The following is a 20,088-nucleotide window of genomic DNA, read 5'->3' on the forward strand; positions in this document are numbered from 1 at the left end:
CTTTGAATAGTGGCACGAAGCGAGATCCGGCCAGAAGATGGTCGGGCCCTCGTGCTGCTTCAATAGTGGTAGTAAGCGCTTCTGTAGGCACTCCTTAAGGTAAACCTGCCCGTTTACCGTGCCGGTCATCACGAAGGGGACGCTCCGCTTTCCGCAAGAGCAGATCGCTTGCCACACCATGTACTTTTTGGCAAACTTGGATAGTTTCTGCTTGCGAATCTCCTCCGGAACGCTGAATTTGTCCTCTGCGGAGAAGAACAACAGGCCCGGCAGTTGACGAAAGTCCGCTTTGACGTAGGTTTCGTCGTCCATTACCAGGCAATGCGGCTTCGTCAGCATTTCGGTGTACAGCTTCCGGGCTCGCGTCTTCCCCACCATGTTTTGCCTTTCGTCGCGGTTAGGAGCCTTCTGAACCTTGTATGTACGCAGGCCCTCCCGCTGCTTGGTCCGCTGGACGAATGAACTTGACAAATTCAGCTTATTGGCGACATCCCGGACCGAACTTCTCGGATCACGTCTAAACTGCTTAACTACGCGCTTGTGATCTTTTTCACTGACGGAGCATCCATTTTTGCCGTTCTTCACCTTCCGGTCGATGGTTAGGTTCTCGAAGTATCGTTTTAGTACTCTGCTGACCGTGGATTGGACGATTCCCAGCATCTTACCGATGTCCCGATGTGACAACTCCGGATTCTCGAAATTAGTGCGCAGGATTAATTCACGACGCTCTTTTTCGTTCGACGACATTTTTCCAAATTTACAAAAAATTGACAGTGAAGCATGGACAACGTGATCTATACACTCTTATCTGATTTTAAAGCGAAAGCTGAAGATATAATTCCTAAAAATTAAATTTCTACAGCGTTTTTTCCGTGATGCAATTTGATGTGACACACCCTTTAGGCATAAAAAAGCCCACATTGAATATTGAAAACCTTTTCTCAATTTCTGGACTATTTCATCAAAAACTACAACCGTAATTTCATAAAAATGTATATTAACTATTACTATTTCAGGTAATTATCAAGTTTTGCCAGTTTTGTTAGAGTTTGTTTACTTATTTACATGAATTCTTTAAAGTGTATATTGTGTAAAGTGTATATTAAATATATTCGATGACAAAATGAAAGGCCACCCACAAAAATAATATTAAAATCATTGAAAACCTTTAAGTAACCCCTCTTTTTCACATGTTATGGAAACTAGGGCTGTGCGATATTATTTACAAGCAACAAAATAAAAATGGGTGCAAAGAAAATCAGCATACAAGTCCGAAATCTCGTTGTTCGGATCATTTGCAGCAGATTGTAGAAGATTTCAGAAAAGTTCTCGGAAGACCGATAGCCGGACGGATCAACGAATCATCCGGGAAGTGAAGAAATCTCCATAAGTATCAGTCAAAGTCATTCAGGAAAACCTCTCGTTGGCTGTATTGGCCAGAACTGTACACCGCAGACTTGCTGAGCATGGATTTAAGAGCAGATTCTCTACAAAAGCTTTTCTAAAAAGGTACTTTGCACTGACGAATCGAAATTTGAGCTTTTCAACAAGAAGCGGTGCGAAAGAGTGGCTACCCAGCAAACATTAAATCGTTTATTTTTTGCACATGCTAAATCACATATGAATTCGTATCCAATCACAATCGTATGAAATATCAACAAAACTATGTGTATCCAAAATCGTATGAAATGCAAATACTCCATTTCATATACCATTGATGGATTGAGTCATATATTGATATAATGAGCATTGTAATACCACTATATTCAGTATAACATACGTATATCTTATACATTTTATATGACACTAGCTGATCCTGCAAACTAAACCAAATTTTTCAAAGTTAACCGATGGTTCGAAAAATCAATTTTTTCCTTTTTGTTTTCAACACAAAAATTAATAACAGATGATCGACACATAAAATTAGAGCCAATCAGATAGTCTTTTTTGAAAAAAAAAATGCGGATCTAATGTTAAGCGATAAAGAACAAAACTTTTCACGAAAATCTGAGAACCACTATATCGGTTTGGCATGGAATGGCTGTATATATATTAGGGTGCCAATTAAAATGGTCATCTCGAATTTCAAAAAGTAATCCTATAAAAAAATGTTCACCACCTTGAAAAAACACTCTATGCCGAATTTCAGCTCTACCGGACTTAAGGGAAAGTGACGCAAAGCGGTCAAAGTTTGAGTTTTTTGAAAATCGAAAAATCACCCAAGGTGGGAGTAAAGAAAATCGTGATTTTCAATTTTTTTATGCCAACTGTCTTAAAATTGCATGAAACGTCGAAATCTAGTGTCATCTCGAGAAAAAAAAATTGTCAAAAATCGGCGTTGGGAGTTCATTGAAAACCGAGAAATCATGTTCTTGGTTACAAGTAAAATTAATGACAGACCTTTTACGTTTGGTATGATGCCTAGGACAACATATATGTACGGAAGAATTATCAAACGGTTATTTTATTTTACATGTCTTTCTGAATTTTACATCTCTCAAGTGTACGTACTTCTCGAACCGCGAATTTGCTTGAAACTGGAAAGTTAATTTGCTTCTAGTGTCTGCATGATTTTTTTCGAGATGACACTAGATCTTGACGTTTTATGCAAATTTAAGACATTTGGCATCACAAAAAAAAATCGGAAAACCCCGATTCCCTTTACTCCCCCCTTGGGTGATTTTTCGATTTTCAAAAAACTCAAACTTTGACCGCTTTGCGCCACACCTTTAGCCCGATTGAGCTGATATTTTGCAAAGGGTGTTTCTTCGGGGTGGTGAACATTTTTTATGGGGTAACTTTTTGAAATTCGAGATGACCATTTTCATTGGCACCCTAATATACATATTCCACCTGACCATCCCTTATGATTTTAACAATAATGAAACATGAATCTCAATTTCAAAGTATGTCAAAGTTAATTCCAATTGAAGAAATTAACCCCGATCGGACAATTTATTCATTGCAGAATAAGTTCGTGATTGATTTTTTGGAACACACTTTTCGCTGCAGAACATATTTTTTTGATTTTTCTTATTTTTCTGTCTATCTAGATTATCTTGATCTGTTTATTTCTGTATAGTTCTCCTGTAATGATGAGTTATACGTACGTGGGAAAAACATTGTTTTATATGTAAGATTCGATTACATACAGTAAAACAAAATGGAGACTTTATGTGTGTAAGTCGAAAATATCTGGTTTTTCGCTGAACAAAACACTTAATTTTCAAAAGAACCTCAAAATATTTCTGTTCGAAGTACACCCAAACTAGCGTTGGCAGAAATCATTTCATCTTCGGCAGAAAAAAAAATTTTATGTGCTGAAGAGTGAAATGAACAAATGAAAGCACCCTTTCCACAAGCTTTAAAATGTTTGTATGTATGGGGCAGACATCTCTTCCTCTCAGCTTGGGATTGTACCAAAAAAAAGTCCAAACGATGTCAACGGAGATCGAACCAATAACAGGTAGAAATGGATTTATAGTGCCCCTTGGATACTAAAGTACAGTTTTCAGCTTGTTTTTGTAGTCAAATACAATATGTTTCAATTCAGAGAGAAACAATAGCCATCTGCCAAAAATCTCTTGATCGGTCGGTCAGGTAGCGAATAGTTGTTCTAGATTTAGGTATCTCTTAGGAGTCACTGTAAGTCACTGTGGATATGATAATAATAAATGGATTGTATAGATACCTAACGGATGAACAAAATGGCTCTGCAGTTGTTTGAAAATTACCAATCGTGACCGGCAGCAAATATAAAGTGACGGAAAATAAATAGCATTATTTTGTTTCTACGTAATCGTCAGAATTCAACAAAGAAAAGTGTGACATTGTGAATTCCCCGATATCTCAAGACATAATTTATTTGTCTATTTGATTAGCACTTAGAGCTGGCGTGAGCAACAAGCGAATTCTCTGCTAACGGTGAAACATGCAACTGCCGATTAGCAAAGTCAGAAGAAGAGTGAGTGAAAAGTGCATTTTTCCAGAATATATTGTTCTGATTGGGGACCAATAATGCTAGTGCACACAAGTCCACATGTTCAGGTCCAGGCTGCGTGTGCTACATAGATTTACATAAATCAATGGTAAACTATCAGCCCCACTGGCCGTGCCAGCGGACCATCACGACCTTTACGATTGGTCGCATGCGATGAAGACGGACCAGTGATGTACTTTGAGGGTGAACACGTCGCGAAAGATTGTGGGTAGGTCAAAAGCGGTAAAATTACAGCCCTGATACGAAGGGGACCGACCGATAATCCACCGCACAAATCGGCGAGCGCAGACGCGCACGACTGTGCAAGCAGCGACCTTACCACCGCAGACACTGTCCGCCCGAACGGAAGGCGCGACGTCCGGACACGGAGAGTGTACGTACCACCTTGGGGTCATAAACCAGACACGGACGACAGAGGCTGGAATGCTAGACACAAATCTGGCCTATTCGATCTATGTGCCCCTAAGTGGGCACTTTCCGCGCCGAGCTAACAATATCGCATATCCGAAGAATCTTGCGCGTACATTAGAGGTTGTGTTTTTAACAAGCTGGTTAACACGGGGAATTGAAAAGTTGCGAAAACTCTCCTTTGTTTCGGGCAGAGGGTTTTTGCTTCTGCTGCATTGGTTCGCGTTTTATTTTTGTCCCGTTTGCTTTGGGCTTGGTATTCGTGGTACTCCCGATGCGATAGGATTGTCTTGTTTTCTCTCGGGCCATCAACATCACCAAGGCAATTATGGTGAGTTGATGCTGTGAAGTGTTGAAGTTGTGATGAATGGAAAATGCAAGGTATGTTGATCCAGCTACCCCTCGGTGGGACGCTAGAAGCTTTGACCAGCTTCCGAAGAATTCTGCTAGAACAAGGACGATATATTAAATGAATCATTTAAATGAATCAAAAACTCAAAATGAGTTGTCCGGAAATACTTTGGGTTGTATAAATATTCGCGATTTTTTATCAACACATTCTTGTCAACAAGAAACAACATCCCAACAAACGATTACTAATTGAGTCCTTTGTCGATCCCTGGAGACTGACATTTAAATTACCCTCTGGTTCGCGCCGGTCCCTGCAGACCGACAATAGTCTTTTCGTTAAGAGAAAGTCGGAACTGGTAACTTAAACTGGTCCACAGGGATCGACGGAGGGCCGGTTAGAAAATGCATAGTCGGTCCTCCGCTCGGACGAGGCTTAACGTGTTTACGTAAAGCTTCCGAGTTCTGGAATTGATAAAGTCATTGAAGGCCGCTCCCGCATCATGCAGGGTTTTGAAGCAGTACTTTGTCGTAGACCAATGCCAAACAAACGAGAACAACATGTTTTGGATGTGTGTTGATTGCGACAATTTGTTCCAGTATTTCCATTTCCAAATAATCTCGAAGCATACTGAACTTACTGAGCATGATTCGCTTACGATGGCTATTTCTGAGATACGGATACTTTCATTCGTGTCATTCAAAACTGGAATCGACCTTTCGACCAGGCTGTACTGTCCACCACAGCACAGATGTCTCCGGCATGCATGCCTGCAAACTTCATGAAAATCCCTGAGCCTCTCGTCGCAGTCGAGCCATTCCCCCAACACCCTGTAGTCATCCCGGTTCTGTGTACGATGATGTTCCAGAGGTCTTCCACCCAGTCATAGTAGAACTCGTCTTAGAACTTGCAAGTAACGATCAATCAACATCAACATCTTCCATCTAGGACCCACACAAACAGGCAAAATTCATTCCGTTTCCACATGATGGCTCAAGGTGCTATAATAATTGACGGCGAAAGCTGATTTTTGGTGAATCGTGAAATGTCGATATATTATTTTTATTTATATTACTAGCTGACTCGACAAACTTCGTCCCGCCCAAAATTAGTTTTTCGTTATCAATACCTTCAAACATTCACGTTTTCTTACTATGAGCAAGTTAATGGGTCCAATCGCAGAACTGTTCATTGATTGATCTTCTATTCGTCTCCGTTGAATTTACTTTTTACTATAAAATTACTAGTATTTCTAACAAAACTCATCATTATAATATCAAATTATTTTCAGACACAATTCTCGTTCAAGATTTTTCAACCACTTGCAAATGACATGTTTCTCCGTTACATGGAATAAATGTTTAATACAGAAAATATGATAGAATGAAGACAGCCCTAAATCGGACAATTCCCTCCTCGAGTTCTGCTCTTATCAACACATTCGGCGATACTTTCTCATTGGTATAGATAGAAGAAGATATAGGAGTGCGTTTCATCACATTAAAATCCATTTCCAGTTTTGTAATTGTAGAACATATAAGAATTTAATTTTCCGAATTTTCCCTTTTTCCTTCGGAGTTTTCCGATAATTTTCAATTGTCACGTATGGCTGGAATAGTTTAGGTTGAAATATGTGTAATATTTTTATGGGACCACCTCTCCATTCCAGAGGAAGGAGGGGTATCATACCATTATAGAAACATTTCTCATACCCAAAAACCCTTACATCCCAAATTGTGCTTGATTAGCTTTCGAGTTATGCAGAAATTTGTGTTTCATTTGTATGACAGCCCACCCTTAGAGAGCGGGAGGAGTGTCCACCATAGAAATATTTATTGCATCCTAAAACCTCCACATGCCTAATTTGGCTCCATTTGCTTGAATAATTCTCGAGTAATGCAGAAATTTGTGTTTCATTTGTATGGCAGCCCCCCTTAGAAAGGAGGGTGGGGAGTCTAACTACCATAGAAACATTTATTGCACCCTAAAACTTTCACATGCCAACTTTGGTTTCGTTTGCTTGGTTAATTTCCGAGTAATGCAGAAATTTTTGTTTCATTTGTATGGCAGCCCCCCCTTAGAGAGGGGGGAGGGGTCTCAAAATATCACGAAAACCTTCCCCGGCCCCAAAAACCCCTACATACCAATTTTCATGTCGATCGGTTCAGTAGTTTCCGAGTCTATAAGAATCAGACAGACAGACAGACATCACTCCATTTTTATATATATAGATTAATTTTTACTACGTTGAAAATGTTGAGTTTCGTTGCAACTAAGCATCATTTGTGGGAAGTTCTGATGTTATGTCTCCATTGGAAAAAAAGTGCAGCTGAAGCGCATCGAATACTTGTGAAAGTTTATGGTAACTATGCACCATCGGCTAGATTTCGCAGAGAATAATTTGGACGATTTAAAAGTGGTGATTTTTGTGTTAAAGAAATGAATCTGCCATGCAAATGAAACACAAATTTCTACATTACTCGAGGACTAATCAAGCAAATGAAACGAAATTTGACGTGTGGAAGTTTTAGGGTGCAATAAATGATTCTATGGTAGTTAGATACTCCTCCCTCTCTCTTAAGAGGGGCTGCCATACAAAGGAAACACAAATTTATGCATTACTCGAGAATTAATCAAGCAAATGAAACCAAATTAAGCATGTGGAGGTTTTAGGGTGCAATAAATGTTTTTACGGTGGTTAGACACTACGGTGACCGGAATAAATCGCCACAGTAAACAACTGCAACAGAAACAACCGCTTAGAAAAAGTGTAGTAGGCTAGAAATATTTGGCGCGGGAAAAACATCATGTGCCTCACATTTCTATTATAAATTTATTCTCTTGTTCTCGTTTTTCGAAATTTATTCTGAGGACAATGTAATGGGGACGAAGTCCCCATTTGGCGAGGATAAGGAATCGAGGCGGCCCATGCCGCCAAGATGACGCAATCCGAGTCCACCGCCGACCCGCCGTCGGAAGCGGCGGTGTCTCGCACGCAAACCTGGGATCCACTGATTGCCCGGTTAGTTTGAAACATAGGATACGATCCTTTAGCAATGTCCGACCGAGCTCTAGCGAGCGTCGGACGGTATACGTCTGCCCGGGGCGTTACGTTTGCCTGGGGCGATACGTTTGCCCGGTTAATTCTTGTTTTGAAATACAATACCGCGCCACAATATTTATAGCCTACTACACATTTTATAAGCGGTGGTTTCTGTTGCAGTCGTTTTCTGTGGCGATTTATTCCGGGAACCTTTCGGAAAACTGTGAATGAAAAAGGGAAAACTCGGAAAATTAAATTCCCATATGTTCTACAATTATATAGTGACAAGCGTTGTTTGATGTTTGTCAAAATCAAAGTCCATTTGATGTTTGCGCTAACGAAATATCTTTATCTTCTTCTATCTATACCAATAAAAATGGATTGAATATGTTGATAGGAGCAAAACTCGAGGAAGGAATTGTCCAATTTAGGGCTGTCCTTGTTCTATTATATTGGGCCTGATTCTCGAATACACTTCACGGTGGAAACGAAATGAAGTGTATCCGCTATGAAAGCGGTACGGTGTCGACATCTGGATTCGAGATTATTTTCCCACTAAAACTTATAAAATTATCTTCAGAAAAAATGTTTTGTATGAGATTATTTTATCACATGAAGAAAACAAAGTTTTCCATTCACATTGAATACTAATTTGAAACGGAGTTAATTTTCATTGATAGTTTTTATTTGAAAAGTGCTCATTCTGCATGAAATCCATTATGATCTATCGTTTTCACCGTGAAGTGTTTTCGAGAATCAGGCCCATTTTCGGTATCAAACATTTATTCCATTTAACGGAGAAACATGTTATTTGCAAGTGGTTGAAAATTTGAACGAGAATTGTGTCTGAAAATAATCTGATATTATAATGATGAGTGTTGGTAGAAGTACTAGGAATTTTATAGTAAAAGGTAAATTCAACGGTGTCGATTAGAAGATCAATCAATGAACAGTTCTGCGATTGGACCCATGAACTTGCGCTTGGTAAAAAACGTGAATGTTTGAAGGTATTGATAACAAAAATCATATTTTGGGCGAAGACGAAGGGTCAGCTAGTGAGATATAAAAATGTTTCATAATAAATTCAGTGTTGATGTTTTTTTTATTCCTAGAATATTCATTGATTTTCCAACAACTTTATTTTATTCAGGCAGCTAGATTTCGATTTTTGTAAAGATTGTCTACGATGGTGGATACACCTTCATAAAAATTAGGCGTGACTATAATTGGTCATATTAAAACGACCAATTCGGCGTATATTTGTTCTAATTTGTTAGATAGTCAGAATCTTGCTCCGCAAAAATGCTTTGAAGATATAAGGTCGTTATCGATTATGTCGCCAAATTTTTGAATGATCAAGTGAAAAGCTTCAAATATAATTTGAAGCATAATAATCCTTTCAGGCCTAGTTGAATCTCACTATTGCGACGTGAATATGAAAATTATAGTGAAAAAATCGCGGAAAAAAAGTGAAAATAACTTTACAATATAATTCAAATAGAATATTGAAATAGATTGAAAAAATAATTTCAATAATAATATCATCGGACAATGATGTTATCCATTTTTATTTGAACTGAAATAAAAAATTGTGTTAATAGATATTTTTTTTTCTTTTGATTTTGAAAAATTTGTAATTTGTAAATAATTTCACAAACTCTCAAAAAACCATTAATAACCATTTGTTTGTAATCAAAGTCAATCTATTCCATTGTTTTACAGCAATGGAATTTATTGACTTATTATTAAAATATTCTCGAGAAACTACAGCTAATCGCCTTTCGCTTTTCTGATCGGGAAACTGGATTACACCAGAAACAGTTCGGCTGAAAAGTTTATAAGGTAACACAGTAAAACAATTTTTTTTGCAAAATTCAATTTTATTATTCAACATAATTGCCTTCGAAGGCGATACAGCGATTTTAGCGATCTTGCAACATGATACCATTTTTATAGTACTCTTTCGGTTTTTCCTCAAAACAGGCCTCAGTTTCGGTAATCACTTCATCATCGGTCTTAAATTTCTTGCCAGTGAGTATTCTCTCCAGGTCTGCGAACAGAAAATAGTCGCTGCAGGCCAGATCTGGAGAATACGGTGAATGCGGAAGCAATTCGAAGCCCAATTCATGCAATTTTGCCATTGTTTTCATTGATTTGTGATTTTTCCATTTTTTCACAATAACAAAAGTTGCTTCACTCTCAATGCTGTAAATCACGAACCAATCGACCGATTGCTGTTAAATTTTGACACGTATCTATTGAAAGATGGTGCTTTGTGATAGTCAAGTAAATTTTTGCAAGAGGCGTCATCCTTATGAACTTCTCACCCGCTTTCCTCTCGCTTTCCAACTCTAAAGCATTCAAGAGCCTTACGAATTCATTTCGAACTCATTCTTCAAATAGCGCGATTCGTTTTGAAAGCCAACTATAAACAAGCAGAAATGTCATACTGGCATTGTTTTTATGCGCTTATAAACCGGCTTATTAGCCGGTAGTCGCAAATATGAGAATTTTTTCTCTAGTTATGTCAAATTAATTAGACCAGTGCTTCATCTTTGGGGTTGTATTGAAAAGAACTTTGCTCGTTTAATGCTCGGCAGGAGACTGGCTGGATGCGCTTTGTTCAGTTAAAATAAATTCACTTTCATGGAAATCATTAATTTCAAAACTTTTTCCGCTGCACGACTCACCAGCGTACTCAAGCGTACATTGCGATTGTTGTCCGATTTCTTGCAGCTGCAAAAAGAGGAAATGCACTTCCTAGCATACGGACAGGATACATTATGTTATTTTCGCCATAAAAAACGAACTCCTGGAGCAAAACTCTCACCGAGCTCGCTTATTGTTTTCAGCAATAAAATTCAATGTTTTCTCCGGGTTATCAACCCCCTCTTTCCGAGCAGCCTGCTTCAGCGGCATCTCCGCCAGCCGGAAACCTGGAAGAATCGAGAGTGCAAACATGGTTATTCCGATAGATACGCTGGGATGTAGCAGAAGAACGAAATTATGTAGCATTGGATGCTTTTTATCCCCTCTCTATATTTCTCCAGTTCTGTTTTTCGCCGCCTTGCTATTGCCTTTTGAACGAGAAAACTTATCACTTCCTCAAAAAAATAACACAAACTCACAGCAGGACTTGCTGGCTAGCTACCTCCAAAGCTATTCGTAGAAATTTTGAGCTAGAAGTTAGAATCCGAGTTTTCCATTTGTTTCAATTTCCGCTACGATAACTTTTCACCATTTGTTGGCTGGTTAGTTCCCCAAACTAATTGTCGATGTTTTTCTTGAATTATTGGCTAGAGTCGATAGAGAGTGCCAAGATTTCTTATCATCAAATGAATTTTCAACCTCAGTGGACAGTAATTGTATGTCCACATTAATTTCAATTTCTCCATGATCGATGATAGGTCATTTTATGCTTTGTCACGCCAGTCGCATAAAAATTAACTGTCGTCAGTGTTACGGCAGGTCCCGCAGACCACCTCTGATGTCCAATCGGAACAAACATGGTCAGGGCAGGCCGGGTGAGACTGATTGCGCCAGTTACAGCCATGGAAGGGAAAAATAGCAGTCACCCATAAGTGAGCCGCCAGGGTCTTGCATCTTCTGATGGTGGCTATCGCCGGATTAGAAGAGAATACACACACCTTCTCTAGTGGGTATAATAGATAAGTCCAAAGAAGAAAAAAAAACTAACGCACATGGTACATGCCGTTGCATGACAACATAAACCTATTGATAACGATGACGGTGATGAATCAGATAAATATTGCCTCGATTAGCAATCTCTCCCCCAGCGAACCACTCGAGATTAGCTCGATGCAACCTATAACTGATAATTGAAAATTGATGTCTAATCCATTTTTGCTGCACCGGTTGTGCCACGAGTAAAGGTGAACAGCTATAACTGGAAAGCTAGATAAGGCACGACAAAAAACGCTTATAGTTTAAACTATTTTTTCCCCTTTTAGCTGCTTTCTGTGGAACTCGCGCACTCGAGTCTCGGCCATTGCAATAGCGGGGGAAAATTGTGGTTTGATTGCGCTGGGAAAACTAAAGCAGATGCTGTAAAGCTTTCGCCACAGCTAAAGGCATTGTGCATTGTACGGGTATGACTTCTGCAGAGCATCATTACGATAAATGGACCGAGCAGTAGAAGCAGCAGTGTGCAGCATCACTTCCGCGGAAATGAGATAAAAGCAAGCCAAGATGATGAATATGTATAGTAATTACTGAAATGAGGATAGTTTTTCAGCAACGCTAGATCGATGGAATACAAGCTGCCAGGGCCAGGGATCAACTCATTATTTTCTTAGGCACTGCTTTAGCTCACAGGATGGAGAATTATCCTTCTTCATAACGTTGTCTTAGGTCGCAAGCCTGGTTTACTTTTCTAAGAAAATCTCTACTGAACAGTCATTTGCGAGAGTCATTACGCTGGGCGCTGGGTTGTTATTTCTAGAGGTAATTACGTAATGGCAAATTGTGGACTCATTTTCTCTCGCAAGTCGTTGTAGAAAGGTAATTTCTTTTATATGAGGTTGATTTTTGAAATGCAATCGAACGCCAATAGAATATCTCCATGAGATACACCTATCACTGTACAAAAAACTTCTGAGTGATCGAGATCGATAGATGAACTGGATGCTGAGCACCTGTGATCCAGCCTCACCTCTATGATAAGGCACCACAATTTATGGATAGCAAAGCCGGGAGCATACAAATATTGAGCCATTGTCTGGCTCATACGGAAAGTTCACTAACGGAGAAGATAGATATGGAACAAGAGATGTCCTTATCAGTAAGACGTTGGCCCTCTTCAGTGGAGCAAATATATCGATTTTATATCAAGTATAACGACAAAACAGCCAACAGACTAGTTGAATTTGTTATCCTAAGTAAGATACCAAATAGAAACAAGATATACAGTGTGGTTCAGCGTGTCATCGTGTCAACATCGGTTGCCGGCGTGCGTTGAACGAGTCTGAAACTGCCTTTCTCAAGGCATGAGCGGAGTTTGAGTTAAGTTTTCAAAAAGGGCCTTTCTCAAGGCTAGAGACGAAATAACTATAAAATTTAAAGAGTCTATAATACAAAAACCGAAACCTTAAACTGCGGTAGCCGTTAGCCACATTTTGCTTGATTATCAACAAACGGAGGACGCCCGAAAAAACACCTTATTAGGCATAGCGTACGTAATATTTGGAGTCGAGATGAAGCTCAAGAAACTGGCCTAAACCTTTCTTAAAGTAAATTGACATGTTTAGTAAAGTAGACGTTTGAATCGTATGACCTTGATGTTCCACCAATCGAACGAACATGGGTCTGATCTCAAGACCTAAAGAGGCTGGTATCGAATGAACTTTTAAGTTTCTATAATATTTAAAAATAATTAATTACTCCATCTGCGAATTACGGATCTTTTAAGTAGCATGTCCAAAATGAACCTAAAACTATTGAGAACCAGAGCAGAAAGTCCAAAGTCCCTAAGAAGGTTGGTTGTAATAGCTTTCATCCATCACTAATATCTAAAGGAAGAAATGACTTAACCCCCGAGCTAATGAAAACTACGACCCGGCCCGTAAAATGTTTAAGAAAGGGGAAGGGGATGGTTTAATCGCAAGGGAACCACGCTATAGGGGCGACCATTCTGGCCGCGAACATCATACTAACATTCCTTCACTTTACCAGGTGACTGCAAGAACGTGGCCGGCGTCGTTATTGACTATTTAACACTTTCGTCGCCCAGCGCGATTCGGTCGAGTTTCAGGCGGGGCCCAAATTCAACAGTCGGTGCGCTAGAGAAATAAGCGGGCAATGATAATAATCAATTCGGGTTCGATTCAGAACTACTTTTCTGTTGAATCCGAATGAAATCAACCGACTGCTGATTAGAAAACTTATGAAAATCATTTTTCAGCCAATTGTTGTTGTTAATGATAATAAAAAAACTATAGATGGGTTAAACCCTATGATATAACCGCAAGGTTGACGTAAAACTACCATTGGCTTAGTAAACAATTGTATTTCTTCAATTAGCAATAATCCCACCTCGGATGTTCATCATTGGGTACGGTATCGCCGCTGCTCAGAGCTATCTTTTATGTGTATTGATTAAATTATTGATTAAACTAGTGAATGAATGAAACTATTTACGAATTCAATTGCAAACAAATCCCAATTCAAGTCAATTCATGCATTAATGTAGTCATTATCACAGCAAATAGTTATCAATATTTTGCCTAATCATCAAACGGTAAGCGTAGGAGTTCAGTGAGCTGTCGACATGAAGAGATATCTTCCAAAGCAGTCTTGAATAATCGAGCCAACCGGCTCCATCGTTTTGAAGTCTGTATTAGGGAAACATTTCGATTTGCAGAAACACAAGCGAATACAAAAGTACCCGCAGCTCGCATCTATTTTGCAATGCCGATTTCCCTAAGCATCATGGTTTTAAAGTCTGTGTTAGGGAAATATCCATCCATTCCAGCGATCGTATCTCAATCGTTGCGCAATCATAACTGAGTGGATCTCCGAGCGGCACTCGCTTGTATACCGATTGGTGTGATTTCAATAGACTGTTTTGAAAGCAATTTTAGGACTTTTTAAACAAGTTTTTGGTACAGAAAGTAACAAGTATATAACGCGTAGACATTTTATCTTTCGAATGAAGTGTTTATCGACGTAGTCGTAGACGTAATCGTAGACGTAGTCCTACGTAAAAAATGAAATTCAACCGAACGTACTTGCTCTATACACTATATTCGATGACGATGAATAACTACAATTTAATTTAATATGGAATATTCTGTTCAATCGGTTGCGACGATTCTTTGAATATATCATACCAAGAACATATGTCACTTTTGTGGGGAAATAATCATCATAAACTATATCACATTTGGCAATTTCGACTTTTCACGTGATTCGTTTTCATTGTTCTTTGCGCTTAGTAGATAACAAGCTAAAAAAAGAAGCAAGTTGCTAGTTTTTTTTCTGAGAATGAGAATAATAATTGCGCAACTCGGATAGACCTCTTTTAATTCCAAAAAGTTTTTTTCTTAGACGCACATGTGTTTTTTTTTCATCTTAAAAATGTTCACCGGACGGCGTTATAGTAAATCTGTAAGCGAGTAGTGACGACGAATTATTGCGAAGCGTTAGAAGAAAAGTTTCGATTATTATCTCATCGAGTTCCGATTCGGATATTGAGGAATTATACGCAAGTGAAGACATGGACGATATGTTAGAAGAACTTACTATAGACGACATAAAGATATAGAAATTTTCAATATTAAAATTAATTTTTGAGAATGATTTTTCAACAGTACATTTAAAATGTAATTTTTCTCAAATGGTTTATTGATTTTCCAACATCTTTTTTTTTTATCCCATTTATTTATTTATTAGGCTCATTAGCATTTTAGCTGTAACAGAGCCGGATTTTAATCGTGTACATGTACATATGTTTATGTTTCTATAAACTGTAAATTACACAGTAGTTAGTAGTAGCCATTTAGGCGTTAAGTTTTCTGTTCCATTACATTATGGTAAATTACACTCTAATAGCCATTTCGGCGTAAGGGTATTCTATCTGTTCTTCCATTGTTCAGCAGACCGGACAGCGGAGACAGTTGATATTGATCATTGTTGGGTTATTTATAGAACAGCAGCCCGATGTGTCTTGCAGAGCAGAGCAGTTGCATGGATGAATCGATCTAATTTCGACCGTGGATTGATCTCCATCGTTGATGATGTTTGCGTGGACGTAGTTATTCTATAACAACACAAAGATGGTCAATTGAGGGTCCTGAGTTTGAACTCACGACCGATCGCATAGTAAGAGAACGCGTAACCAACTGGCTACGAAGACCCCCTCCAACATCTTTGTCAAACATCATATTTTAATCAGATATCTGGTTTTTGAGTTACAATTTTTTGAAAAAAAGATCAATCATTTTAAATACGCCATATTAAAAAACCAGTCGTAATTTAACCCTCTACCGCCCAAGTTTTTTATTTATCTAAAAAAACCTACTCCACTTTTATCTCGAATTTCCGACTTTCAACATAAAATACTCCTAGCAGAAAGCTGCCAGCATAAAAACAATGTGTATGTGTGATAGATGAAAATAATCAAAAGACGTTCTAGTGGGGGTGAACATTGAAAATAATGTCTGAATAATTTGAAAAGAGAATTCGCGAAGCCCATCTAAAGGCGGGCTTGGGCTGTTGAGGGTTAAATTAGTCATATAATAATGAAATTTGTAATTTTAAGTGGTTTCCATCATTTGAACCAAGTTTTAAAATATTCGTAGAGGGTCGGGTCAACAGCCGGCTGATTTGGGGTGGAATTGTACTACACGGCGGTTGTATGAATAAAAGTAATTGGCCATTTTGAACTTGGATTTTTCATGATCTAATGTGTTCTACTATTCAGGCGTTTTCATTTAATATCCATGGGGTTTTGAAAAAAACATATATCGCCATTTTGGATTTGTGTTCTCACAAATAAGTATGTTCTACTAGTCAAACCCTTTCGTTCGATACCCATATTGATGAATTGAAAAAAATGTCGCCATTTTATGATGCCGGCCATTTTGAATTTGCATTTTTCATAAATAACTGTGTTCTACTAGTCAATCCCTTTCATTTGATACTCATATTGAGGGGTTTTGATAAAATACGTAGTCCGCCATTTTGTAGCGGCCATCATCTTGGATTTTCAGGATCATGAAATACGCAGTTTTATAACGACAGCAGAGATAAAGGTGTGGTCCCAATTTCAGATCAATCGGTCAACAGGAAGGGGGTTAAATTTCTATTGATGTGGGGCAACCCTAAAGATAAACATACTAACATAAATACAATAGGTCATGTTACATAAAACCGTTTAAAAGTATAGTATAAAAACTATATTTTTATTTTTTTTATGTTTTGATTATTCTACAAATCCCATATTTACAATAAAGTGCCTATTCTATCAAATTTCGTTCAAAAATCCTATTCAAATTGAAGGAGAAAAGTGTCACCCAAATCTGGGTGACGGGGCGATGAAAGTATTAAAGCACAATGATGTTGCTACTATAAATTTCTGCTCCTAGGTACCATTCAATGTGTTCTTTGTGCAATTCCACTGATTCAGGTCATTCACGGAGAGCAACTACAGAGTGTGGACAAATGTGGGCTCCCATTCCATTCATAAAAAATCTACGAAACTGAAATGAGAACAATGAAGTTTGACTTCTCGCACACCGAGTGCACCCGTGGCCGAGTGGTTAGCGTCTCACATTATCATGCCGGGTGTTCGGGTTCGATTCCCGTTCTTTCCGGGGGATTTTTTCGTCAAAAAAATTTCCTTCGACTTGCACTGTGGTCACGCGTATTCTAGAGCTTGCCCCTCGGAATACATTCAAGGCGTGTTATTCGGCTTAAGAAATCTCAACCAAAGTATTAATAAATGACGCTAGTTAATGCATACTTTGAGACGGCAAAAGTTCCACAGGGAACGTTAACGCCATTCAAGAAGAAGAACTACGGAGTGTACAGTCTACCAAAGCTCAAGCTCAAGTTCAGAAGGGAAAGAAAACAACAGAATATTACACTTAATTTTCTTTTCTTTGAAGAGTTTCTAGACAATAATGCTTTAGATTTTTATGGTCAAACCACCCGCTACAGTTTCGAAAAAAAATGTTCCAAATACCGCGTTAATGTATAAATGTCCTCTTAGCCATAAAAAGCAATACGGGAAGGAAAGGAAGAATTTTTTTTTTATTCTTTATTTTTGAGACTATCAGCCTCGTCTCAGCAAAAACGGCCGAAACCATGCCGCGATGTGCGCTTACTATATTTCATTTTACATGCACAAACGGATAAGCAATTAAAAATAAAACAATAAACAAAAAACAGATTTCGTCACGAGAAGTACCACGCATTTGAGCTTTTTTTTACCTTGTCGTTTGACGAGGATGTCCGTTTACCATGGCCCCAGGCCACAGGTGGGGAATCCGCGCCACTCGAAGATGCCGACTGTTCTTGTTGATCACAAGTTTTTTGTTTAAATTTAAAAAAACAGATCGGCATCTTTCAAAAAACAGAGCAGTGCAGCAGTTTGTGAAGGATCGTCGCCAAGCACATCACGAATGCTCCCGCTGATCCCGTGTAAGTTCCGGAGGTTCTCGTACTTTGGGCAAATACAGACGATGTGTTCGACTGAATTGCGAACCTCGCACAAGTCACAAAGGGGATGAAAGGGTCCTCTGTTGAAGTTATGAGACACGTTGCAGTGGTCCGTTCTTAACCTAGATAAGATTCGTTGCTCTCTCATCGTTTTGACGTCTTCGAAACTGGTGACGGATCCTTTGATGCTCCGGAGGAATAGCGTCGCTTCAACGGACCATTTTTCCGCCCAAAAACTTTTGGAGGTGTTGGCGATCCATAGTCTGATGTCGTCTAGCGATACGTTGCGCGTTAAAAGTCGTCCAAGGTGACCGATTCCGGCAAAACGGTCGGGCGCTTCATTGCCGGCTATGCCACTATGTCCGGGGACCCACATGAGGACTGTATCCGGCAGCAGATACCTCCTGATAGCTTGTATCCATGAGTGCCTAGTGATAGCCGCGCCAACAGCATCGATGACGCTAGCCGAGTCGGTAACTATCAGGATCGGTTTGCTTGACGGCATAGTGGCAGCTTCAAAGATTCCGGCAGCTTCGACCGAGAACACCTGGCAAATGTCGACGAGCTTCTTGCTGGAAATATTATGACCGCTTACCCCGAGTGAAAGGAAGAAGCACATTTTAACAATCGCAAAGGAAATAAGCGTAACGGAAATAACCGCAGAGAAAAAGCGCAGTGGATATAGATGTCACACAGAAAAAAAACGCAATTTTTATTATGAATTTATTTTTTCGCAATGAAATTTATTTTGAGGTCAATATAATTAGTATGAAGTTCCCATCTATCCATGGATAAGCAACAGGGGTGGCCGCAAGCCACCGATATAATGTTATTTGAGTCGACTGCCGATCCTCAAAAAAATGGTTAATTTTCATTCAGTATTTTAACTTCAAGAGTGTGTATATTCCACATGGAAATTATCATGAAACATATTATCATTTCCGCTTCACAGTGACGAAACGTGAACAGAATTCAACATTCGATTCACTGCTGTGATGAATTCATGTTTGAATAAAAACTTATAAAAATAAATAGTTCTGAACCGAACAGTACAACATCCAATGCATGCATTCAACCTTGAATCAGAAATTGAACAACATTACGTTCGCGATAATCTATCCCACTATCAATTCAGCAGCAGATTTTTGATAGAGGGAAATTAATCAAGCTCTGTTTATGGATTTCAACGTTTATTTGATAAGCACAAAAAATTCAGTTTAAATATTCCATAACATTTAGTTGGCATGAACATTTGTAGAATGCCGCGTCGCTGGAGATTCCCAATGGTGTGAATGAAAGTTATTGGGTAAGCAACTGTCAACTAAATGTTGTTTCCAATTATTTGAGTTTTTTCGCAACAAGACCAATTTTTACTGTGTAGCATGATTTGTGGGTTTAGATTTTCTGTTTCCATTGGATGAAAGGTGTAGCTGAAGCACATCGAATGCTTGTGAAAGTTTTTAGATACCCTGTACCATCGAAAAAATTTTGCAAAAAATTGTTTGGACGACTCAAAGATGATTATCTTAGTCTAAACAGGTTTAGCCCCGGATTGTTCTTGTTGCGCTTTCCATTCAGTCCGTTTTAAGGACAATTTCATAATATCAGTCTCGGTCCTCGCTCCCAAAGATGTTATCGTAGAAAGCTAAAGAAAAGTTATTGTCAGTTGTAGTCAAAGTTGTAGAAAAGTTATTGTCAGAAAGTTAACTAGAAAGTAGTAATATATGTTCCAAACCATGTTCTTTTTTTACCTTATTTTGTAACAGTGATCAATGTTTTTCTAGAAAAGCTCAATGTCAGCCCCTAGGAAATGGCGACACAAGAAAACTTCGGACTCTTATTCAAATCGCAAAGTGATTCCACACAGACGTATTTTTTCGAGGGCTTCATCAATTACCAGTGTTTGGATTTCGATCAAAATCGAATGATACACAATGTGTCATGCAAGTAAACTCTCACGAACATATAACCAAATATGAGAGGATCATTCAGATACTTGTATGAATGTCAGTAATCACTTGTGTAATATTTAGTGATTAAACTGAGAGAGGAACGAAGACTGTTGATTGCATATCCGATCTGTATCAAACATCGCATACCATGTTCGAA

Source organism: Toxorhynchites rutilus, chromosome 2 (assembly GCF_029784135.1).
Source record: "Toxorhynchites rutilus septentrionalis strain SRP chromosome 2, ASM2978413v1, whole genome shotgun sequence".
Lineage (NCBI taxonomy): Eukaryota > Metazoa > Arthropoda > Insecta > Diptera > Culicidae > Toxorhynchites > Toxorhynchites rutilus.